General features: G+C 45.1%; 1 long non-coding RNA gene across 1 annotated transcript; it reads right to left on the bottom strand.

The window, feature by feature from the left end:
- Positions 1 to 239: 239 nt before the first annotated feature.
- Positions 240 to 1,997, bottom strand: LOC135919153 (uncharacterized). Its single transcript, XR_010569901.2, has 2 exons — positions 1,898 to 1,997; positions 240 to 594 (listed from the first exon to the last, which is right to left on the bottom strand). It is a non-coding gene; the product is annotated as an uncharacterized lncRNA (long non-coding RNA).
- Between the last annotated feature and the right edge of the window lie 24,124 nt (positions 1,998 to 26,121).

Raw genomic sequence — 26,121 nt, forward strand, 5'->3', positions numbered from 1 at the left:
CTACCCAGGGGGGGTGGGGGCGCGGGGGGGCTGCCCCTCTCCGAATTTAAGTAGCATTCATGTCCCGTAGTACTTATGATCTGTACCATTTTAAAAGTAAGGAATCACAACCGCTTCTTTGAATGTTTCGGGCGTGTCTATTGGACACTGCACAACGTTGTGTACCATTCCTTCAAAACTACCGCACGAAATTTCCCCAGTCAAGTCGATGAAAGAGATGAAGTCCATTGATCAATCCAAACATAATAAATTATTTATTGACGTTCATGAGACATGAAATCGAAAATGCTGGGTTCCGAGCATACTTCATCTTATTTCAGGTAGTGATTTGTTGTAGTTGCAACAGTTCTGGTTCAGTGTAGCTCAGCCATAGAATCCACGGCCATAACCTCCGTAGCCTCCATATCCACGACCGTATCCCCCGTATCCTCCGTATCCTCGGCCACCCCCGTATCCTCTACCGAAGCCACCGTAGCCACGTCCGAACCCACGTCCGAAGCCGAATTGGGCTGATGCAAGGCTGCACAGGGCGACCAACATAAGGACGGCGATGAAGAGTGACTTGCTGCTCAGGGAGATCATGCTTGCGTTCGTCTGCAATAATAAAGACAAGTAAGTGAAACTTGCCGAGATATGAAATCTCTTGCTGGATGTGCACAGGATGCATTTCCCAGAGGGATCAAGAAAACACGAACGCTTTCCCATCCTCAACGATTGCAACCTAATTCTGCTAGATAGCTAGGCTTCCCGTCACATGCTTATTTCGGAAATTGGCATAGTCCTTCCTTCGTCCTCGTCTAGTTAACAGTGCTGCTTGCCATCTGCAAACTTCCTTCAACTCGCCCTAGTTTCAGCGGCAGATGTCCCATGAATGTACTTTGCCCCCGTGCGACTCGAACGTTTTAACCATGTGTCATTTGCGTTCGTTGTCTCCGGACATACGGATGCACCTACCGCGTGGGTTACCACGACGTGAACAGGCCATGCTATACCGTCTGTGGCTAGGCATTGATTTGACGAACTCATATGCTTTCCTTATTGAAATGGCTAACTGTCCCATGTGCGACACATGCAATAGTGATGAGACGCTCGCACATATTATCTGTGTGTTCCCGCGATATAGTGCCCAGAGACAAGCGATGTGCAGAGTACTCGACCAGTTGGACAATCGTCCACTATCAGAACTCAAAGCTTTAGGTCAGTACTCCCAAAGTACATCCGCGCTGTATGCCTTACGCCCGTTATTAAGGTTCCTACGGTCCACGGGCCTTCACGATAGAATTGAAGAACGCCATCCCCTACCGCTCTATAGTGCATGTGGTTTGTGCATGCTCGTCTCTCTTTCTCTCCATCTCGCCCTTTCACTCTCTTTCTCTTTTTATCCCCCTTAACATTTCCCCCGTGCAAGGTAGTGAACCGGAACCACCTCTGGTTAACCTCTTTCCCTGTCTATACAGCCTTTTCTCAGTCTCTCGGCCTAATTTCCCTACTAGACGTAAGTATTTTCATTCACGGGTGTTCCAAATAAGCGTGCTGCGAATAGCACATGATCGTTTAAAATATTGAAGTGCATGGTTTAAAATACAGTAGGAACAACTAGGTTCGGTAAAAATTGGGTGATATAGGTCTGAATGGGAATAAATGAGCACTAATTACCTCCAAACGTCCACACTACGAGTGATACCACAACTTATAGGGAAATAATAGTGCTGGTTCTTTGTTTTATTTGTGGAAACCAATTCACAGGTCCTCATATTTTGATACCAGTCGCTTGATAAATCACTCGAAGCCCTGACAGCGCCTAAGAGTCTTCGAAGTGAGTGTACAAATAACTGAGTAAGCAGGGCTAAGTAATGTCTGCCTCTCAAGATCTTGCAATCTAGACTCCAACACTCACCTGGTGCGATTCTTTGCAGTGGCCGTGTGGAAAGGTGTGCGGTCTCTTGGAACACAACAAGCGCTTTTATAGCAGCGCCGGCGCACACGTGCCGTAGCGGCCTTCGCCTCCAAACCGTTCTTTAATCGAGGGGCGGTGATCTGTCGGGAAAGGCCCTTTCACGTCAAGAATCAAAACACGGCAGTGACACGTGGGGTAGCTAGTCGACACTGCTGTTTGCTGGCGGAATACGTTTTACGTGCCAACAGCACAATTTCATCATAAGACGTGCCACAATGGGGAACTCCGGATTAATTTGGACCATCGAGGGATATTTAGCGTGCCTCAATACACGGTACATGTGCGTTTTGGCATTTCGCTTCCTTCGAAAGGCCAGTTGTGTGGATCATCTCATTGTGCATTCTTCTCACTTCTGCCTTTCGAATACTCAAGCAGCGCTAGTGTAAGGGTGCAGTAACGATCGATAGGGAATATGGGTACTGTTGTCTGCACAACGTGCGCGTTCCTTTCTTTCGCCTGCTTATGTTTTTTGGTGTTGTACAGTGCAGCAAACACGCGTCCATTTTCGCGAACTGAATTAGCACTGCCGGTCACGTAGATAATAGTGCACAGTGTAAGAAATAATTCTGAACAGCGTTAAGTATAAAATTTTGTGAAAACCGTGATGTCTAGTTTTTAGACTACGCAATCCACGGTACGTGAGGAAGTACTAATGTCAGCTTCTCAATCAGATGTTACACAGTAAACAAGATCACCGAAAACAAAGCCTTGAATCTCATGAAAGTGGCTGAACAGAATGTCTCATCATTAAAATATGTTGCGGTTATGGTTTCATACTAGCTGCTGCGCGATCACGTAATGTAGCTTTGGTAGACATGTGAGAAAATTTATCGCATGCACCCCACACTGCTTCCTTTTTGTTTGTTGTTTAACTAGCCAGGCACACCTGTTAGAAGCACCTTTTAATAGTTTTCATAAAATAGCGCTCAGCACGAAAACGAAAGGAACGCACACGACTGGACGGGCGCTTCGCCTTTTGTCCTCGTGTTTAGCGCGTTTCTGTGAAAACAGTCAAGATGAACCAGCTCGCCCAAACCTATTGCAACTTTTGATGCTTGCACACATTGGTATGCCCCAAATAGGAGATTGACGAACGTGGTGCCAATGGTGGCAGCAATCGTCTCCACTGTTTCAAAAGTACCTGCCACTCCTTCTTAGTTTCAGTTACTATAGTATGTAGTTCCTGAGCCAGTGGTCGCAATTCATACTCTGTTCGTAGTATTAGGCGTCAAAGTAATTTTAACAGTAGAAGCAACCGCAGAATTGGCAGCACATGAAGAAGCAAAGTGTTCAGCCATCTATTTATTGTTATATTAAATGAATACCTTATCACCAACGTTTTCTCATAACGGAGTGCTCCATACTGTAGTTAAACGTAGCAATGAAGTACATATCATCACTGCAAGTGCGTCAGAGTTTAATGCCCTGTTTCTAAAGTAGTTTAACGTTGTCCAAAACGTTGTGTGTCTTGAAATGTCTTAATTTGCGACGCAGTTCTACAGCATTTTGGAACTATAATTACACGCGTGATATACCTATGTGACCTTTCCTTCTATACATGGTTGACGAAATAATCATAGATTTATTAACAAGTAGACCTATAAACTCGTAATCTTGTACTCATTTATCCAAGTGCGAGTTCTCTGTTTCTTGGCCAGCGATCATCGTATGCGTCCCTAGAAATTGAAAATGATCTGTTGTTTTGCTTATTGGATTAATCTTACTTAAATGTAAAGAAGGTAAAGGAAGGGCTGATGTACCATGTCGGTAGAAAATTAGCCGCTGTATATGCCAATCAGAATATTAGCCTCTCAAAAATCTATGCAGTGAAAACAGTTGGTTTCTCATCATTTCACAGTCTTGTCACATTTTCTGTCAATAATGCGACTCTACTGAGATTCAGCAAAAAAGACGAACCGCAGGATTGTTTACCTTTTATGGACCTTTCTTTCATGGGCACCGCCGCGTTGCATAGGCAGTGGCGCCATTTATGGACAGCTGGTGTGCTGGGTTGGGCGAGTGCTGCTCCTTCTATGCCAGATATGTGCTCGGCGGCAATTTCTGGTATTTGGCCCCGCCCCCTCCCTCCCTCCCTCCCCCCCCCCCCCACACACATTTTTGCAAGGGGAGGACGCAGTAGATCTCCACAGGATTCAAACGGGGGTCTACCCAATGTTATTAAGATTGAGCAAAATTTTCCCAACAATGTACGGGCGTGCCTGTCCGTGGTGTAGCGACTCGCCACCGTCTTTGTACCACATCTCATGGGGATGCCAAAATAGTCCGCCGAATTTAAATGCCTACTTAGTTAGGTATGATTTAACCAACACACTGGAGCAATGGGAGGCACAACTCGCCAGCTCAGATCTGAAGGTGCAGAAGGCTCTTCGTGGTCACGTTCGGCTAGCGGCAGAAGCCAGAGAAGCACTGGACTAGAGGCGCCACCCATCAAGCTCCTAATCCGCTATCCCCCTTTCCCCAATTAAATAATGTGATTCTCTCTCTCTTTCTGGTGGTTGTTTGTCTGCTCGCGTCATGTTGAGTATGACGCAGGACCTTCTAAGTGGAAAACAGTTCCGTGAGCCATAATTAAGTGGTTTACGTCAGCAACATCGGAGTGTCTGTTCACGTTTAGGCCGACGTAGCATCGGACGCGATGTGCGCGCGCGTGTTTGAGCCTACAGTCGGGCTCGGAGACCCATTGTGTATTTCTGAAAATTCGTTTCATGAATGTAAACCTGCTGCAGCATTCTCACGGTAATTCTACGCTGTGGTTCACCGCAAATGAGTAGTTACAAAGCCTAAGACGATCCTAACAGCATTGGTGCCATTCTGCTGTGGAATAAGCTCTGTTGTTTCTTTTGACAACAGTTTAACTTCTTATATGTAAATACGTTTTACCATTACTTCGTTTGTTGGACGAGATTCCCACCCCCGAACGAAGTAGTTTCGGTTAGTATAACCGCCTACCGTGCAGCGTCAATCACATTTGACGAGTGGTCGTGCGACCCGCTGCGGACTGCGTGAACGTCCGAAGCAGTGCTCGATGTTGTGTTATAGACATGGCTGTTCTTAATAGCGCATAGTCCGAGCATGCTGCATGAACATGCGATGTCTTATTGCAGCGTTAGCTAGTGCGAGCGCTTATCGTTTCCGTTCTCCTACTTTGGGAAGATAACCGATGGTCATTAAGGGTTACGGATTGGATTCCAAGGGAACGGAAAGTTAGGTGGGCGGATGAGATGAAGAAGTTTGCAGGGAACAACATGGCCACAATTAGTACATGGCCGGGGTAGTTGGAGAAGTATGGGAGAGGCCTTTGCCCTGCAGTGGACGTAACCAGGATAATGATGATGATGATGATGATGATGATGATGATTACCATACCCGATTCCGACGATCCAACCTGCCAGATGGACGAGGCAGATTTCACCCTTGAGGAGCTGCGACACGCTCTGAGCCTCTCCAAACGCCGCACTGCTCCAGGTGAACATGGTGTGACGTATCAAGCATTGTGGACCGTTGATAAGAGTTTTCATGACCGTATATTGGACGAGTATAATGAACTGTGGAGAACCGGTGTAATCCCTACTGAATGGAAATCGTCCGTGGTGATACCAATTTTAAAGCCAGGACACCCTGCAAGACACCTCAAGTCCTCCCGGCCAATATCCTTAACTTCAGATGTCATCATGTTAATGGAGCGAATGATCTTGTTTCGCATAGATGTGAGGCTAGAGAAGCTGAATATTTCCGTGATGTCATGAATGGCTTTCGTCGCCGCCGTTCAGCTCTGAATAGCATATCTGACATCGTCTCTGTGCTCGAATTTGCTAAATAAAACAAGAATTCCGCCTTCATGCTCTTCCTAGACATACAGCAAGCTTTCGATTCAGTTCCGAATAAGGTGATTATTTTCGCTCTTGCAACCGCGGGAATTTCGGGTCGTTTGCTCCGCTTTGTGCATATATTTCCACCGGAACGCCGGATAAAATTGCGTGTCGGAGGTGTAACTAGTGAGTACCGAAATGTGAAGTGCGGTGTCCCACAGGGCAGCGTTTTATCGCCGCTTTTGTTTAACACCGTTCTCGCCGCGCTTCCAAGTCGTTTGCCTCGGGACACTGACTTCCCTGTGAGCATAGCTGTCTACGCAGATGACATTGCTCTGTGGATATGCGGTCCTTCGCACCTAGGTCCGCGGCTTTGTGCAAACTCGCAAAGAGGTCTAAACGCCACTTTCGGAGTACTTGGATGAACCTGGCCTTCATATCACCTGCTAAGTCGGCTGCAATAGCATATCACCCTAAACAACGCGCTCGTCGAACAATGAGCCTACTGTACCTTGACGAAACGCCTATAGGCTGGGTGCGACAACACCATTATTTGGTGTTAATTGTGGATGATCGCATCTCTTTTCGTGCTGCTGTGAAATCTGTAACACGCAAATCCCACCTCCTCCTTAAGTATGTGGCCGCATTGACTGCTAGAGGTGCTGGCTGCGACCAAACAACGGCTCTCGAGGTGTACAAGTCATCTGTGCTCTCAGGCATCATGTATGTGTTACCACTCCTGAGCATACCACCTAGTTTGATGGCCCAACTGGAAAGATATCATCGCGTTGGCCTTCGATTATTGCTTGGATTACCTTGTGAGGCGCAATCTGTTGCATTAGACACTGAAGCGCATCAGCTACTGAGGCTGCAAGCAGAGCTCTCTAGAGAGCTCTATATCATATTGAGCGTCTGCACCGCGCATCCAATGGTCAATCGCTCCTTGATCGTCTCATTCGCCACCCTTTATCTCACATTAAAAAAATGGTGGCATTTTTATGAATATCACTGTCATTTCTGAACACGCTGATTCAGTTATGCCTCCGCTTCCAATAGATACCACGAAACACGTATTCCCTATTTAACTCACCATCTCTGACATTCACAAAAAGTCTGACATGCTTGTTTCGGCAATATTTCAATTGGCTCAGTTTCACATGTTCGAAAGGTTTCAAGATTATCTTCGAGTATTCACCGATGCATCTGTACACAGCGACGATCAAAGTGCCTCTGCAGCTTTTTTTTTTTTGCCCTTCGACACAAGTACGGCGTATTTTTCAAATACCTCATCCAACTTCAATGACTGCGGAGCTAACAGCGATTATTGTTGCACTGAAATACGTGCAAAAGGAGTTAACTACATCGAAGATTGCCATCTTTGCGGACTCCCGCGCTGCCCTTAGCAAGTTACAGCCCAGTGAGATTCATTGCCGATTAGGAGCAGCATTACTGACTTTGCAAGCGAAATTTCATCGCGTGAGGTATCTCTCGTTGCGCAATGGATACCTTCACACGTAGGAATCGCCGGAAATGAAGAGGCTGATTAACTGGCTTCGACTTGCGCTCATAAAAACTGTGACTGTTCAGAAATTTTGTGCAAGCTTGATGACGCTCGTCTGCTGATTCGTCGCCACCTACTCAAACAGCATCCAGATCAGCGCGTCGCAACTGGAACGTTCCCGCCCCGTGTCCGCGGTCGAGGCTTGCCTCACCGTGCTAGAGTGTAACTACTGAAGCGAAGGGTAGGCTGCGTGATCGTGCTCGAACGTTTATACACACAAGGACGTGCGGCCAGTCCATCGTGTACGTCTTGTGGCGGCTGCGAGGCACTTCATCACCTTTGACTGTCCCGCTTTCAGTGCGCAGTGCATGTCGCTAGTGAGAGACTATCATCTCCTCGGCCTGCGATGTACGACATTCGACGAATGTTTGTACCGCAGTGGTTGTGCGTCTAAACATTATCAGGCTCATCGCGCTCTACTTACTTTTCTAGAGTTAAGTAACTTAGGTTCACGTTTGCAGCGTCAAAACTATTCTATTCAACATTCTGTTGTACCGTGACCTTCAGTGACCGGCCCTAGTGTGTGTGACATGTATTGTGTGTTCTACTTGATACTTCAGATTTGGCCTGTGGCTGTTCCTTTCCTCTTTCCTCCCCTCCTTCCTATCTTCCATTTTTGTGTTGCTGTCTCTTCCCTTCTGAAGAGTAGGCAGTCGTTGTACCCCTTCCGGTGGCAGTTGCCAGCGTGCTCCTCGCTTTCCCTTTCCGGTTAATTGTATATGTGTGTTCACAACAAATCGTACCGATAATAATAATAATAATACTAATAATAATAATAATAATAATAATAATAATAATAATAATAATAATAATAATAATAATATTTATTGACACACATCCAAACACAATACAAAGAAACGGGCCTGTCTAAGTCTACGAGGACTTGTGCGACTAGGCCCGGCAGAGTCGGTACAGCGATGTGGTTATATATTTACATAAAAAGTGAAAAGGTAGACATATACATAATAACACGTTTTTTTTCAACTTTGAGAAGAATGCTTGGTAGTATTACCCGTTAACAGACAATGAAATAATACAGAAACACATCAACAACTTAAGTAAAGATCAGGAGTAAATTTCACCGTTTCATCAATAATTTCCTCAACTGTTTTTTCGAAGTTGCCAAGAAGAATTCATCGGCCAAATCGTTAAATATTTTTGTGATGTATACACTTCTTCTCGCTTCACCATACTTAGTAGTGGAATAGGGTACCTTAAAACGTTTTTTATTTCTTAACAAACGAGGTGTATCGTATGACTCTTTGAATTCATTGCTCCAATTATGCCGCATAATAACAGTTCTGGTAAATAAACCCTCCAATGTGCAAAATCCTAATTCCTGAAAAATATCATTGTCGTTAAGTGTACTACCATAAGCCACATTTCTTAATATATTTTTTAGTAGTTTATCAATCCGATTTTTCCAGTGCTCTGTACAAAAGGCGAAGATCGTTATCCCATACCTCAGCACACTGTATGCTAGTGCATGCACTATCATTTTCTTGACTGGTAGAGGTACTAAACCCTTTATGTTGAAAAGTAAATATGCAACACTACGTAGTTTCCCACACAAAAACGCCATGTGATGTTGCCAAGACATGCCGCTGTTGAACGTTATACCCAGGTATTTGAATGTCTCCACATACTCTATAGCAGTACATTTACACGAAATACAATGTTCATTATGCAGAAATATTGGCAAGTTCATTTTTTGAGTTTTTAATGGACTACGAAAACACATGATTTTGCTTTTCTTAGCATTGATATAAACACAGTTTTCTTCAAACCATTGCATAGCCTTATGGACTGCATTTTGTAGGGCGCTAATTGCTTCTTCATAATGCATATGACGAGCGAGTAGAACTGTATCATCTCCATATTGATACACAGTGGCCTTTGTAATTATCGTGGGAAAGTCGTTCATAAATAAATTGAATAAAAGAGGGGACAACACGGATCCCTGTGGAACACCAGCTGTAATATATTTTCTAGCGCTAAAACTTTCTTTACTGCCCATGACCACCTGTGATCTATCCTGTAAATAATTGCAAATAATATCAAAAAAGGGTCCCCTGAAACCCAAACGAAACAACTTTTCCAATAAAATATCGTGATTTACAGTTTCGAACGCTTTTGCTAAATCTAAAAACAAGGCACAACTATACAGGTTCTTATCTAGAGCAGAATATAATTCATCTGTGAACTCTTCTAACAGTGTAATAGTACCTCGCTCAGCAACAAATCCAAACTGTCTTGGTGTTAGGATTGAAAATTTCTTCAAGAAGGAAGTCATGCAATCAAACAGAAACTTTTCCAGTATTTGAGAGAGTACAGGCAAAACAGAAATAGGTCTATAGTTTTCAACTTCATCTTTTTTTCCTGCTTTATACAGTGGCTTAACAATCGCCGTTTTTAAGGTCTCCGGAATTGATGCGGTGCTTATAAAACCATTAATCATAAAAAGCACTATGTCTGCTAATGTATCAAAATTTCTTCTTAGTGTGGCCAAAGCCAACCCATCTATGCCCGGTTGTTTATTAGGTCGGAAACTAAAAATTATTCGCCTCAGATCGTCATTCGACAACGTGGGCAAAAAAGCAGATGCTTGAACAGTATGTTTGAGTGAGCAAGTGTGTCTCTGCGACTGCGCAGTGTTAGAAAAACGCGTGAAAAAATTATTGAAATTATCTACAACTACATCTGGCTTCTCTGAAAAAGATTCCAAGAAATTCGCAGGTGCCGCAGTACTGCCTCGGAGCGTATTTATTAAAGCCCAAGTTTTTGCAGAATTTCTGTGTGCTTGATTAAATCTGTCTACGAAATACCGCCGTTTTGCTGATCTCAAGAGCGCAACGACCCTATTCCTCGCAATCTTATATTCAGTTTTCAAATCTTGATTTTTCGGCGCCCGCCTGCTCCTTTTCCACAACCAGTCTCTGTTGGAAATAGCTCTCATTATGTCGGCTGTGAACCAGGGGTAACTTTCCCTTTGTTTTTTAGTTATTGTGTACATACTAGAAAGCTCAAATTTTTTCAGATGCTCACAAAATTTGTCATAAACTTTAGCATAATTACAATCCTTAATCATTTCCGCCCAGTTAAACTGTGCGATCAAATGATCAAATGTTCTCTTGTTTAAAATCTGCACTTTTAATTGATTACTGTCATGTTTTTCTTCTGATTTGTCATTTCCGGGCAGGGGTAAAAGTGCCTTAAGGCGACATGCGACAAAATAGTGATCCGCTATCTTTTGCCTTATGATACATGCCTCTAAAGAATAATTCGGTGCTCTTATTGCTATATGGTCTAGACAGGAGGATACTAGTCTATTTTGTAAAAGTTCTTCTCTTGTAGGTTGATTTATAGTCACTTGTAAGCCATAGGTTGATAAGATGGAGAGGTAATCCGACACAGTAGTCGAACTGATGTTTAATATATTAATGTTTAGGTCACCCGCCAAACAAATCTGATCTGCTGCTTTGTGGCCTTCTAAAATTTCCTCAAGTTCATGCAAGAACCGTGCGACACTGTTATTAGGTGGACGATAAATAGCTATCAACAATAATTCTGTGTTCGTAAGCGTAATTTTTACTGTCAAACTTTCGGCGTGGTTTAAAGAAATGTCTGTAACCACAGTGTCATATCTTATCTTAACAAACACTGCTAAGCCCCCTCCTCGTCGTTTCTGTCGTGACATGAAATGGGCTTTGTAACCCTTTAAATTGTAAATGTTAGTGCAGTCCTCTGGTACATTTGTTTCCACTATTATAAATGCATCTACTACATCTGCGACTGATTCCGCTACTTGTCTAAATTCCTCCCAATATTTTCGTAGACTTCTGATATTAATACTAATTACTGTGAAACCGTGTTCACGGCTGGTAGCAAATATATCTTTGAACTCATTGAAATTTGAGACAGAGGAAAAATTCGTTGCCATGTTGCTTATGAAATTTTAAGAATATCGGCTAGACTCTTAATTCGAATCAGGGGTGCATCTTCATTCTTCTTCACGAAAATACTTCCGCCCTTGACCCATGCAAATTTGTAGTTCTTTTCTTTTGCTGTAGTTCTAGCTCGCCAAAACAGATTTCGGTTCATTCTTGTCAGATTATCATTGATGAAAAGCCTCGGCAGTTCTCCAATTTGATGCAAGCGTCTTAGCTTGCCCCGCGCATCAAACCACGCATTCCTTGCAGTCACGGAAGAAAAACGTACCAGAACTGTTGGGTTCACCTTATGTTTGTTTGGTAAGCGATGCACCGCCTCGATATCAGAGCTACAGAAATCTGATAGCTCCAGTTTGCTGGCTATGTTCGATAAGACTTCTTTTAGGTTTTCCTCGTGTTTGACAGGTAGCCCTTCGATTTCCATATTTACTTTTCTGCCATACTGTTCGCTCTCATTTAGATCCTGTTGCAGCTGCTGCAGCTGTTCCGCCTGTGTTTCCAGTTGCGTTTTCATGTCAGTAATTTGTGCTTCACGCGCAGCTTCCCGTTCTTTACTGGCGGAAAGTTGTGCTAACACCATGTCGTATTGTTTAGACAAAAAGGAGACTGTTTCTTCTAGGCCTTTCATTGTTATGCTCAAGTTTGTGAATTCTGCCTTGAGGTGGAGCAGAGAATCTACTTTTCCATGTAAAGTCAGCAAAGAGGTCAAAGTTTGCTTAATACCTGCCAGCTCTGACATTAATGTGGCTTCTGAAGTGTCTTCGTCTGGTAGAGTCGTACTCGCAGACTGTGAGCCCGCCCCCCCTCGTTGCTTTACCGCGCGACACGTTTTGCACACCCATGATTCACGTTTACTTTGACTCTTCGCTGCGAAAGTATTTTGAGCTACACCTGAGCAATGTTGACCCAAATGATATGGGTTCCCGCACTCCGAACAAGTAATGAAACGACCATCATCGGGTAGTAGTTTGTTACAAGCAATACAATTGTCCATAATAACACTCAACAAGATACACTCTGCAGTTATAATAATAATAATAATAATAATAAATACTTGTTCGTCCCTTTGTCTACGACACACCCACCGATTTTATGATATCGTTTCCTCACGAATAGCCATCGGACTATTTTTATGCGGTCCCCTTTGGATAATACTGCTTTAGAGGGCCAGAAGGCAAAGCCGAAGCACAAGCCTAATATGTATCATGCTGGTTTACCAACTGCAGTTGTCGGTATGTTGAGCAACGCCATCGGCGACATACAGGTGGCTGATTTAGATATAGCAAGATAGTTCGAGGTCTGCTAGATTTGAAATGCGTGAACAATCTGACGCAAATGTTTTATAATGATTAGCGCTTAGTTCTTTACGTGTTGGATTATGTTCATCGTGCGCGAGCTGAATTAGGTGTTGTTCTGTGTTAGAGTTATTTTTTTAGCGCAAGGTCCGGTTTAGGTTCGTTGCGTTGAGAAAAATACATCTGTTATTATAATAATATAAATTATAAACTAGAAGTAGCGACTCGGCCAGGTTGACTTGATTTGAAAATTATAACAGCGCTAACACATGCAACCACAAAAGAACAAGGATGACATACAAGCGCTGACTGTCAACTAAATTTTATTGATAGAACACGGACACCTTATCTAAGGCGAAGGGCAGAGGTGCAGTGGAAGGGAGCGATACAATCGGGGAAAAAATGACATTGCGCATCGATGAACGTACGTGCCGACAATCAACAGAAACAGAAAAAAAAACTAGAAAAAGGCAAGAGGTATTAATAGACAACCAATTCAGTAAGCTGTCGCTTCTAAATATGCAAGCTCTGCCGCAAATAGCAATATTGAGGGGGTGGTTACGCACTTGCTGCCAAATTTTTTTTTTATGTGGAATGCTTCCATACTGACGCGCGCCTTTGTGTCGGTACTCTTACCGAGAATCTTTCTGTCCCCCAACCGATCCTCTGCTTCGAGCCTCTGCTTTTAATTATGTGCGCGACAAAATGCACGTACTGGTCCTTTAAATCACTTTAATTTCGGGCATGGTCACCCAAGTGGTCATTGATGCCGCTGCCGGTTTGCCCGACATAAGGCATTGCACACTATAAGGGAATAACATAGACCACTCCTGTGGAACACTTGACGAACGGCTTGTCATGTTTCACCTGACAACCTCCGTGTTTAGAGTTGCAGATGCGCGGGCATAACGGTGTCAGCTTGTTTCCAATCAAGCGTGCACCAACTAGCCCAGAAAGAAGTTTTATTGGGCCAAGTTGGGAGAGCAGGAGAAGGCCAATTTGTGAAATACATATGTTGTTAGGATACAGCTCAACAACAGTCCTTTCGGCGAGGTCGCTGAAAGCAAGGCGTTTCGCCCCACTAATGAAACAAGGTAAAACAGGCGAACGAAAGAACGCTTGTTACTCACCGCGTGAAAAAAAGGGGCAGATAAACAGCGTGGAGTGACTGTCCTGCAATATTGTTACAGCTCACGCGTCTTTAGGTGCACAAGTTAGCGTAACTCTTTATGATGTATACTGTTCACGCGGCAGACTCTATGTGGATTAAAACGGCGCTTGTAAAAAGCATTGTGGCGAAGGAGTGTTGCCTGCCGCAGGCAGACCTAGCGCTGCTAAAGTTGCGGGCAATTGCTCCACCAGAGCCCCACATATCAACTGCATTAGGATCGGAAGCCTGTAAGTCACGTGTCATCCGTTAGCTCAAGGACATCTGCAGGACAACGTAACACTGATGACGAGAATCGGTTGCAACTGAGGCTTAGCACGTCGACCCACACAGCCTGCCATTCACACTGTATATCTCTTTATCACAAACAATTTTTTAGAACGAGCCGAAGCAACTGTGTTCATTTGCGTCAAAAGTCATTTGCGTTTGGTCGTGGGGACATCTTGTGCTGGAGCACGAAAACTGAGATTTGAGGCTGTGCGTCAAATTCCGGACACTCTATCAAATAATGGTCGATGTCACCAAGAGCTTCACAATGCACACACCTAGGACGTGCTTACTCCTTTCTTGCACCGCCACGCTAGAATTTCCGCTAGCCCTGTGTAGATGCAATAAATGATGGCAACTTGAGTTTTCTGAAGTCATTTATTCACTGAAGGTTGGTGTGGGGGAAACCACACTGAACGGAAGTGTCTTACTATGACGTACTTCATCACTCTTTTTGCTTTCTGAGGAGCATTCTGTGTTTCCCTGAACTGCAATGCTTGGTGCGCAAGGCAGTCAATCGCCTAGTTGCCTGCTGCGCCGATATATTCCCGTAGCCACTAAAAATAAATGTTAATTGATGTCTGTAAATTTCTAACGGCATGTGACGGAAGCGAAGCTTGGTTGTCTCAAAATAGAAAAGCAAGGAGCAGCAGCGTGTAGAACTGTTCTTTCCGCAAGGTCGCCTAATACGTATTAGCTATCGCTTACATCTTACCGCTTACCGAAGCAGTTGCGTGCCTAACTCGACGGATGTATTAAAATGCATGCGCGCCCTCCTTTCTGCACGTTTGATCGCCAGGTGTGCCTGTCAGGCATAAGCCTAGGTTTAAAAACAAGCTCCAGAGATGCTTTTGAGTCAAGAACAAGAGCATTGCCTTTTTCGGTGCGGCCCTTTCTCACACGTGTAGTAGTCCACCAGGGGTTCTATCCATGCACACATCCACATAATGCTGGTAGTTTCGTCCTAGCTCGACATGAATCAATACGTAACTAAAGTTGAGAGGCAGCTCGGCTCGAAAATGGCTTCTTTGTTGTGATTGTGCCTCACGAAAATAGAAAAAAAGAAAAGGCTGAGGTAAGATTTATGTAGGCAGGAAGCAGTGGCCGCCTATCCTTAATAAACTATCGCGACGGCAATGCTATCTTAAAGGGACGCAATCAGGGGCGAGCATGCTTTATTGCGCTTTCAGGCCGGCTAGTCGTAGAGGTCTATCGACAATGTTGGTCGCAAAATGATTGGCGCAAATGATTCATTTGGTTGGAAAGCTAAGTAACGTGGGTGAAATTCTGTAAGTTGGTAATTCAGTTGGTAGGCTGGTATCGAATCACAAATTGCTGAATAAGTGACGGGCGCATGAGCAGGATGGCCAAATTCGTTGGCGTTTACGGTACTTTACGTGCATGGAAATGGCGTTGTTACCTGTGGAACCAGTCAATGCGGCTTTATTTTTTATTAGGCCCTCTCCCATCTTTCCATGCGCCCGCATAAGCCATAGCAGGGTCACAGAGCCATCCTTTTAAACCAAGATCCATTCAGTCAGTCATTCATTCATTCCCCGGTTTGTTCTTGCATGCATGCATTCACTGATTTTAATATTTTTTCTGCATTATCCGTAAATTCACAGCTGGCATCTCCACTAAACATTTCCAGCCGCTTCGAACGACCTATTCATAAAAGAGGAGAAGACATCCTAAATTACGCGAGATAAACGCAGCAAGATGCAAGCAGCATGCGCCCGATAGAAGATGCAGGCTCGTGTACGGCCTTTCCTTCTAGGTGGCAGAAGTTATTGCCTATATTTGAGTTTCACAAACAGAGACAATTTTGCCCTGGTTCGTATGCAGCGCGTTAGTACAATGACACAAACTAGTTCGGTGTCAAAGGAGACATGAACTGAATCTCCCACACAACCCCTCTAAACTCTAGGACGTAAGAAAAAATGCCCGCGCCATGTCCCTTTCCCAACACCTGCATTCTAATTCGGTAGTGAGCTCACACTTCTCAATGAGAACTGCTATCCGGACTTTCCTACTATATCGCAGCCTTGAGTGACGCGTTGGTGGCAATAAAACTGCCGCCACGTGCGCCACTTATACCAAGTAAACACATCGCTGTCTTCATGGCCACGTGCAATCACTGTTTTCCATAACCGCGTCGAGGAGCAAAAGGGTCAGCGCACAAATGGGCGATGCTCGTTTTCTTTTCTCTTTTATCCAGTCAATAGTGCGGTTTCCTTGTGGAGTCGGCATTTCTGCAAAGGTGTGAAAGGCTAGGCTACAGTGGAGTATTGAAGGCTAGGTGTTGGACACTTTCTTTTTCGAATGATGCAGTAATATCCTACAAATATGTTCAAGACAGAACACCTACATCTTTGTAAAATATGGCGCTGTCAAAGAGGCATTTCCTTGGTGACCCTGGTGTAAAAACGTCCCAGTGATTTACTGCCTTACGGTAAAAGTTTTCGTGTTATGAGTTCTTGCTCCTGGGCATCCTGATGCTCTCATCTCGTACAAATATGTGCCTACCAATGCGTATACCACGCACCGGTTGTTTCTAACAGTCAAGTGGGATTCTATAGTAAAACGGAAATTTGTATAGGGAAACTGCCTAGTCGCACATGGTTGCGGCCACAAACGGAAGTGGCTCGACGAGTTAAAGCCGAGATTGTTTACTGGCAGTATCCTGAGAGGGACGTTACATGCCTCTTGTTTACTAACACGCCGGTTTGTAATTTAACGTCAACTGACACCTGCAACGATGAGGCGCAAGTCCGTGAAATCTGCGCAGACGCGGAACACGTGCTTTTGAAAAGGCGTTGTACAAATGGAATACTTAAAGTTTTGATTTGTGCATTGTGCGCAATATGTCAGCTGTACGGACGTCTCATGAATGTGTATGATGTCACAGCGTTTCTGGGCATTTTTCAGCAAACTTAAGCATCACGAAGGTAATCTTCAGGCGCACATAAGCAGCCGTTGTTAATTCACGCAAACATGATCATGCTGACCTGGCGACAGTTTTCGAAAGGTGCATAATAAGATTGCCATGGTGCATTAGAAAATCACCTAACCCAAGACAAAAGACGAAAATTGAGTCACTGGACGCTCCTAAATGGTAAGCATCCGGCGCCTTGCATCAAAAGTTACCTTTAGCGAATGTGAGCGTGTTAATATCATCGTAAGTGGCCTCATGGCATCAATACTGTCTAATTCGGGGCCCTCGCTATGCATTGAGAGAGAAGAATGAAGGGCTTCGATGAGCAATTTTCTTTTGTTATAGCCACAATTATCAAACAAAGCAACAAATAAGGAATCAAAATTAAGGATAAAGAAATTTAACTGTTTTGCTTAAGTGAAACAGATAAGTAATACGATAAATAGAAATGGAAGTAGGGGAAAAGATAATTTGTTACAGGTTGTAGCTGTACCCCCATCTTCCGCATTCGCCTTCGGGGATGCCAGTTATGTTAAAGTATTCTTTGGGGACTTTGGATTTCGTATTAGACATTATTTACCAAAAAATTTGTTGAAATGAAAGAGCTAGGCTACAGACGTCACACGATGAGACTAGTAAACCCCTGGTAGAATAAAAGTGACGTTTTGCAGATGACCTAAATATATTTGGTTTGCACACGCTTGCATCAATTACTTGAATGAATGCATACTAGTGCGGCCAGTTAAAAAAACACGACTATTATACATTTCATCGTTACCAGCTAACTCGGCAAGCAGGACATTCTACTGGTTAACTCAGTTGTCGCCGAGTGCTGTATGTTTTAGGCGAGCATGTAAGTCAAGACCTCAACTGTAGGAGAAACATGTAGCAAGGGTATTCGAGCGCTCGCCTTCAAATTTTCAGTGTAACAATTACACATTCGAAGCATAACACGAAAAATGGGATGGGTACATAGCAATACAGATAATTTATTTCTTTAAAGCCGAGTGCTCCACGGAGTTACAAAGTTGTTCTTGCTAGTGCTACATATGTAAAGAGACAACGAAGTAATTTGAAGCTCAGCCATAGACTCCGTGGCTGAATCTGCCGTAGCCTCCAAGTCCACGTCCGTGTACTCCAAAGCTTCGGCCGTAGCCTCCGAATCCTCTGCCGATTCCGCCGTAGGCGAATCCCAATTCACGTTCGTAGCTGAACTGGGTGGCAGCCAGGCTAAACACTGCAGCCAGCACCATGAGGATGAGGAGGCCCGACTTGCTGCTCAGTGATACCATGACTATATCATCCTCCCGTGAGATAAACGTGGAAGACACTGAGCATCAAAAGAGAAACCTTATAAACGGACGGGCCCAAACAATGAACATTTGCAAACACGAGCAAAAGTTTGAAGACCATGGTACCAGCAAAAAATTAAAATTTCACCCACCGCAGCTCCGCGAAATCGCTTCAATACATCGCATTGATGGAACATGCACACGCAAGCTGTAACCTCTGATTTCACACGCCATGCCCTGGCTTCGAAGGAAAAACTTTTTTTTTCATGGCACCATTGGTCTAAGCACTTTAATTCCCGACTGTACGTTCGTACACTTCACAAATGCTGTGCGCGGCAAAGTTAAACTGCCTGTTAGAGTGTGAAGCGAATATAGGGCGTTGCTGTCTCGAACACCCCTTTTAATTTTTCGACTTTGCTTTTGTACTCTTTGGCTTCGCTGCATTTCACAACGTGCAGTTGTACCTACAGTAATTTGCGACATTTTTTTTTTACCTAGGTTGTACCATGCTCGAAAGGATAAACTTGACGATAAGTAGGGGATAATCACTTGTATGATTGACGGATATTTATATCATACTATGGATACCGTTCAATTACGCGCAAGCGACGCAACATCCGTATTAAGTTGCGTCAAATTCCCAAGGCTTGTGTAAAGCGAACCCATGCTTTACTCGCGAAGAAACATAAGTTGCTCCAACTCCAGGCCATGGAACGAGCCGTAGCGGTCGATATCAAACATCGCTTGACGGCCATATAGCCCGCCTGAAGAAACAACGCCTAACCAACCCACCTAACGCTGACGAACTAGTTTTCCATACCTACAGGGATACCTTAGGATCATTTTCCATTTTTTTAATGATTTCTGGCGAGAAACGCGTGTCCCGTGGCAGTACACAAACTACATAAATTAAGAACACCTCTTCTTATTGTGGGTTCAACAAACTCTCAACACCGACACAAGTACTTTGGTTAAACTACCGGTGAACGAAAGTGCGTATTTATTATTAGCTTAGCAGCTGTTGACAAACACTCGTAGCACTCGAGGGCTCGATTCCTCGCTGCGCTGAACGCATTCCGGTTGGGGTTACGGAGTTATGGGGCAATGTTCACGCATAGGAGCTGATCGGCCTTGTTCCAGTAATTTATAATATTGCATATGTTATAGTACCTGTTTGTACTCATCTGCAACTTTAAATCCAATTTAGAAATCATTCATAAAACTGCATGCTTTATCGAGGTGAATTAGACCTTCAGATTTTCTGAACTAAATGACTTCGATTAATTTACACTAAATATAATTCCTACGAAAGCCTGCATGAAGAAAATGAAATGATTACACACCCCTTAGCTTATTCGCTTTTGCTCTTGTACAAAACATCCACTAACAAAGCTTTGAAAGTAATCTGGGTAGCACTAGCTTCAATCAATCCAGAAAATAAGCTCGAAAGGTAAAACGAAGGATCACACGCATATGTATTCAAACAGCAATATAAAAAATATGCAGAGTTCATCCGTTTATGTATGGCTGTCATAGAAAACTAACAAGTCTCTGGTTAATTCTAGCTACAGGGAGCGATAAAAGCAGTGCATATTCAAGGAATATAGTAAGTATGAGTGAATCTCTAACGAAATATGTGCAGAGGCTGCACTGCTACAGTTATCCTTAAAAAAAAAATGTCGAGAAAACGGAATTTGAAGGGCACCAAGGCAACGAAACACAGTTATGCAATCATATTGAGTGCTGCTTCATGATTCAATATATTCATTACTCTATATCGCCAAGGTTTAGGCCTGATAGTCACCGCAATGTAGCTCAGCAGCGTACGGTTTGCAGATAATACTGTGCTATTCAGAAACGCAGGAGATGACTTCCCACAAATCATTGAGCGAGATAACCTACTATTTCGGGTGGTAGTTTTTGGTATTAGCATGCTAACGTGAAAGACAACGTTCGATAGCCTGGTAAAGGAACAAGAATTCGTTTTGGGTACTCAGTTTCCTCAGCCTAAAATTGAACTCTGAGTGGTCATCAAATAGACTGATAGTCACGAAACTAAGGTATTCTCAAGCACTTACTTGCGGTTTTGCTGGACACGTACGCTGCTCCCTCTGCTCTCCGACGTAGAGAACGATTTTATTTAGAGCCTTGGTCGCACGAGTGCCAAGGCGTCCTTCACTTATGGCGCTTCACTTACTACTTACCTCAGGTCTGCCCGGAAAGCCACGCTCCGGTTGCGCGTGAAAACATAGTGGCTCTTCCTATGCCAAGGTAATACAGTCAAACGCACTCACGATGAAACACTCGCAATCATTTCTTATCAAGGTCATTTCGTCGTAAAAATCACGCACCATACCACTCGCTATGAAGCAGAAGTAAACATTTATTTTACATCAGTTTGAGAAATACTGAGCGAAGCGCCCCGCTTATATTCTTCTGCACCCATCTTTGCCTGTAATGGCGCCCGTATATATGCCGTTCATGTCTCACTTCGTCCTCGTCTGCTTAGCGCCGTAACCTCTGTTTTTAAGTGCGCTTGCTGCGGGCCTTTATGGCATCGGAGCTCTCAGAATGTCTGTGCCCCTCTTCGATATTTTCAGCCGTGCAGTCTGCTGCCGGTGTTTTTTTTGTTTTTCGTCTGGTGCGAGAGAGGGTATCAGGGGCTAACATAGTTGCTGCGAAGTAGGAACCTTTCCGCGCAGTCTTTGTTTTGTCGACCAGGGCTCTTTACATGCACCGCCGCTCAGTGGCGGTTACGGGGTAAAGGCGGCGGCGCCAAGCTATGTGTGTTTGTTATGAAATAACAAATCAGCTGTCGGAGATGCCTACTTCCTTCGTTGTACTAGGAAATCAGTTGCAGTGGTCTTCGCTGTAGAAGCACTCACAATGTCACGTACAAAAGATGAGAATTATGCTGGGACATATGGAATCCGAATTTCACCTTAGTATTGTTAAACTGTTGGAGGCTCGTTCGCACCCACAAAGGTTTCCCAATGATACATATGTGCTCATCCGCCACTCATACGATGCGTTAGGCAATTATGGGCATGTAAGTGTGTGTACCTAAACTTCCGCGCATCTGCGGATAAGCACGAACAAGTCGATTTGAAAATTCCATACGGCTGAAATTTTACACATAATGTGGCACTACCACGCACACTGATGCTCTTTCGACTTCGCGTTTAAGAAAAAAAAATTACCGACGATTACGTTACTTCCTAATGCGAAATTTGAGCGCAGCAAATAAGCACGGCACGTATCCGGAAGCGGTTTCACGGCATTTTGGAACTAGAGCCGATCACACACTAAACACACACTTCCAAACGGATTGTCTGTAAACTGTCGCCGGAAAGCATTTGTTGCACCCTGACTGTTTGCGAGCCTTTGTTTGCGTTTGGCCTCGGCCTCGGCCGCGCGAACGGTAGAGTCTTCTCTGCGACGGCGATGAGCTTCTGCTTCAGCCTCGCTTACTGCTGGCTGCTCTCGACGGCGGCGATGAGCCTCCGCTTCGGCGGCGCGAACGGCAGGGTCTTCTCGGCGGCGGCGCTTAGCCTCTGCTTCGGCGACGCGTACTCCTGGATCATCTCGACGGCGGCGACGGTAAGCTTCTGCTTCGGCGGCACGCACCTCTGGATTCTGACGGCGACAGCGCTGGGCCTCTGCTCTGGCAGCTCGTTTAGCAGCAGCAGCAGCAGCAGACGGAGGACTTCCATCGGTCGTCTCGCTCATGGCTCAGAAAGAACTGGCAGATAATTTCGCAGTGGCGAACGGCAGCGGCAATTTCGGCTCGGGCGGTGCACATATACAGATCCGCCGCCACCGATCTGGCTCTCTGATTGCCACCGCACAGAGCGAACGGCAGCGGCAATTTCGGCTCGGGCGGTGCACATATACAGATCCGCCGCCACCGATCTGGCTCTCTGATTGCCACCGCACAGGGGTTGCATTGGAGGAGGAGCGGAGAAAGGAATTAAGTTCGAGCCGGCGCTTTGACAACCGGAGACTCGCAGGAAGAGGGGGGAGGGGGGCGGCGTGTACACCCAGCGGCAAACGATGGGGGCAGAAGCGCGCGCAGCAAGCGGACAACACGATAAAGGGAGGAGGGAAGAGATAGCAGCGACTGACTGATGCCGCTGACGCCGATAATTAGTCAACCCCAGCTGCGGAGTTGGTTTCAGGGACAACGCCGCCGATGCCGACACAAACAATATGATACCCTCGCTTCCGCAGCGCTAAGAACCAGGTCTAGCCGTGGGAAGGTGTTCACGTATTCGTCGACGTGCCGGGGCCTACGTGAAATAACCGGCGCGTCGGCAACTGAAGAGCACCCTATCCGCCACACAAGAACAGGGGGGGGGGGGGGGACCCTTTCCTCCTCTTTCTGCATGGCGGCGACGGTGTTCTATGCAGTCACGTTATCTTGACTCTCTAGCGGCGTCAGCGGCATCCAGCGGTATCAGTCGGTCGCTGCTAGCGCTGGGGGGATGAAAGGGAGGCGGAGCTGGTTACGAGGCCGACGACAACGCCGACGACGACGCGAAACCCAGGCACGGACGCCAAAGATCTGCGCTCTAAAAACAATTTGCCCCTTTGCACGTCAATAGCCAGGGATACTCATTTTGAAAACTGAGGATGTGGAAAATTACAGCAACAGCAGCATTTCGGACCGTGTTCCGTTTGTTTCAAAGATAAGAATAGGCCGTAAAATACAGGTTGTTTTCATGGTTCGCGTGTACTACCTTGCTTGTTTTGCCGTTTTCCTTCCTTCTCTCGATTACTCGTCTCCTTTTCGCTGGGCACTACAGTCAACCGAACCTCCGACTGGTTAACAGACACGGCTTTCCATGCTTTCTTCTTTGTGATACGCGTCGACGGAATCGTGCCACAAGTAGCAATAATATAGCAACTAGAAATAGTGAAGCAGCCAGATCAGTTCTTCGCAAGCCCGCAAGGCGGACGAAGGTTCACGAAAAGGAAAAATAAGCATCCATCGGACTGTATCACGCAGCTACAAATACTGGAATTGTAGCACCAGAAGCAGCAACAACAGAAAGAGGACCTTGCAGTCTCGGTAGGGAACGTTTTACTGCTCCATAAACGCTGTTCCCTGTTTTTGCGTGTAAGGTTATTAATGATAGAAGAGGCTGGCAAAAACAAGGAACAGAAACTGCAAGATCACTATCACTGACACTGAAGTATGAAGCGAGTTAGCTATTGTGCACTAACAATAGTCATGAAAATCTGTAGTTTCAGTCGTCAAAGGAGGCGAGAGAATTAATTAACTTGCAACATATACTACGGACTAGGTGGCCTCGTCCCCAGAAGCACTCCCCTTGAGAACGAGCTGAGCTCCTCCCCGCCAAGGCCAGATTACTTTCGTCTATGGAAAGGCTCTTTATTCCGATGCAGTAGGTGGCGGTTACTGCAATCGCGCGCGTCTCTTGCAGTAAGCAATAGCATGACCTTCGAGATCGGCCTCCACTTCTCCGTGGGAGCTGTCGCTGAGAGGGAGATTGTGACACTACCTATTACAGTTAGTACAGTCAAAGTATCTTCGCGCCATTGAGGTCACCATGCTGACAAGCGATCGATGGTGCATGCGTGGTTCACCCATGAAGGGTTAGAATGCCACCAGAAACGAGAGAGGCATGCAGTGCACTTGGCTACGAAGGCAAAACCAAGCTGGCGGACCCTTGACAGAGGCCAAACAAACGTAGCACGCTTACGATCAGTTTGAACTCCAGGTCATTAGGGAACAACAACAACAGACCCGCAACGGAACTGGAAAGGGTGCCTGCTGAGCAGCACTACTTAAACACCAACGTCGGAGTTTGCTGTGAGGCATCGACAGCACATTTCAATCTACAAACGCTCACAGCTTTTCTTTTCATGCACTATCGAGGGGTTGGAAGCCTGCAATGCATGCAGTAACAGCATTCCTCATGACGCCAGCATTGCGAGACGCATAATAGCAGCCACGGCGCTGTTCGAGCTGCCCAGCAGCCCTCACGTCACTAGCGGCGTCGCGCCAAGATGACACCCTTGCGTGTAGTGAGAGCACAGCAGAAGGAGCATTAACAGAATGCTGTATCGTGCTATCGCTTAGCTTCACCCTTCGGGCAGAACAGGATGGCCACCTTTATTTTCTTAGGGAGCACGGCCTAAATTTACAAACCTTTTCCTTTGTAAGTGCTCTTCGCTATTTAGAGGTAGCTGCCGTCAGTATCATGACCAGCGTCAGGATTGACTGAAGTTTGCTCTTACTAAAAATTTTCGCCTAAGAGCTTTTTATGTATAAGTGTCTAGATTTTGGAACAGCCCGAGAAATGTTACAAGAAAGGATCAGGGCAGAGCAAGCGTCCTGAGCCAAATTATTTTTTTTTCGTTCTGGTTTTCTTTGCGGTTCAGCAAAAACGCTTCAGTTTGTTGCAGCTATGGAGCAAGAACGTCGCGGTTCAAATCAGTTTGAACCGGTTCTTTTTCTCTTGCATACCCTAACAATAAATGCAGTAAACCAGCATAAACTTACTTTGTATAAAAACTCGACAGTTCTGCCTGCTGCAGGGAAATACTAAAAGAGGTAGGCGTGCTCTTCTACAAGCCACCAGTAGATGTAAAAACTGTCCTTAGTCAACAAAAATTTTGGAATCTTTCAAACGAACATTTATTGAAGGGGTTCCATAAGTGCTATGTAAATAAACGAGATTCGTTCAATTCTGCTTAGTGTCTACTCAGCAATGTAATGAGCAGTAACGCGATCTATGGTATTTAGGGAGGAAATAGTCGTGATGAGAGGTAGATGGCGACATATGCGTTTGTAATTGCACCAAAAATTCTACACTTTTTAGGTCCTAGTGATCCCTACACATTCTAGAGGAATGGCGAAGAGTGGACCCATACCCGGGATTGGGGACGTTCAAAATGAACCGATAATTATTATCCCGACTACCAAAAATTTCAGAGAATGAAAGCCCTTGCATCAATAAGAGGTTTGTGCGCTTTAGTAATAGGGGTATTAGCCGATATTACACTTACATATATTATGTAGGGATGGATGGATGAACAAAGCTTTTATTTGGACCTAATAGCTGGTGGTTTCTTCAGTTTCGGGAGACGAAGGTGGTTAGCCAGTACGGAGTCCCTGCTCCGTGGCGACTGCCTCTGGCCGCCCCGCAATTATGACCTGGTCGTCGAGGTCGGATGTTTGCAGTGTGGCCTGCCACTGTTGCATTGTGGTTTTTTACAAGCCCAGTGGATAACTTAGGACAGGTATACTTGGACTACCCCATAGTATGTGAAAGTAGTCGGCCTGGGGGACTCGGCACAATTTGCACAAATGAGTACGTTTGGTTGGATAAATGAAGGAGTAAATGATTGGTGTTGAGAAGGAAACCGTCTGGAGAAAGCTCCAGACGAGCTCCAGCCGTTTCGTTATCGATTTGTGCACGGGGGTGCAGTGAAGTTCGGATAGTCCACGTGACCATACGGTCCCTTGTCGACCACCACTTTCCCTCCATCTCATAATTCTCCGTTCCGGCTTGTGGGGGGCCGTGCGCTGAGAAAGCGAAAACTTGAGCCTGTTGGTGGGCGGTGTCATTACCGTGGAGTGAGGAGTTGGCTGAGTCCCAGAGAATTATCGCAGTGAAATCCTTAGTGTTTTGGTTGATGAATATGCTTAATAATTGGGGAGATGCGTCCTTTAGCGCAGTAATTACGAATAGCGGATTTAGAATCACTGATATTTTGTGTGTTTGGAGTGTTGGCTATGGCCAAGGCGATTGCAGCCTTGTCCGCATCCGGGTTAGTACTTTTAATCGAGCCTCCCGGCATGGTTTGCGCTCCATATTTCACCACCACAATTGAAAA

The sequence above is a fragment of the Dermacentor albipictus genome, chromosome 3 (assembly GCF_038994185.2).
Source record: "Dermacentor albipictus isolate Rhodes 1998 colony chromosome 3, USDA_Dalb.pri_finalv2, whole genome shotgun sequence".
NCBI classification, from domain to species: domain Eukaryota; kingdom Metazoa; phylum Arthropoda; class Arachnida; order Ixodida; family Ixodidae; genus Dermacentor; species Dermacentor albipictus.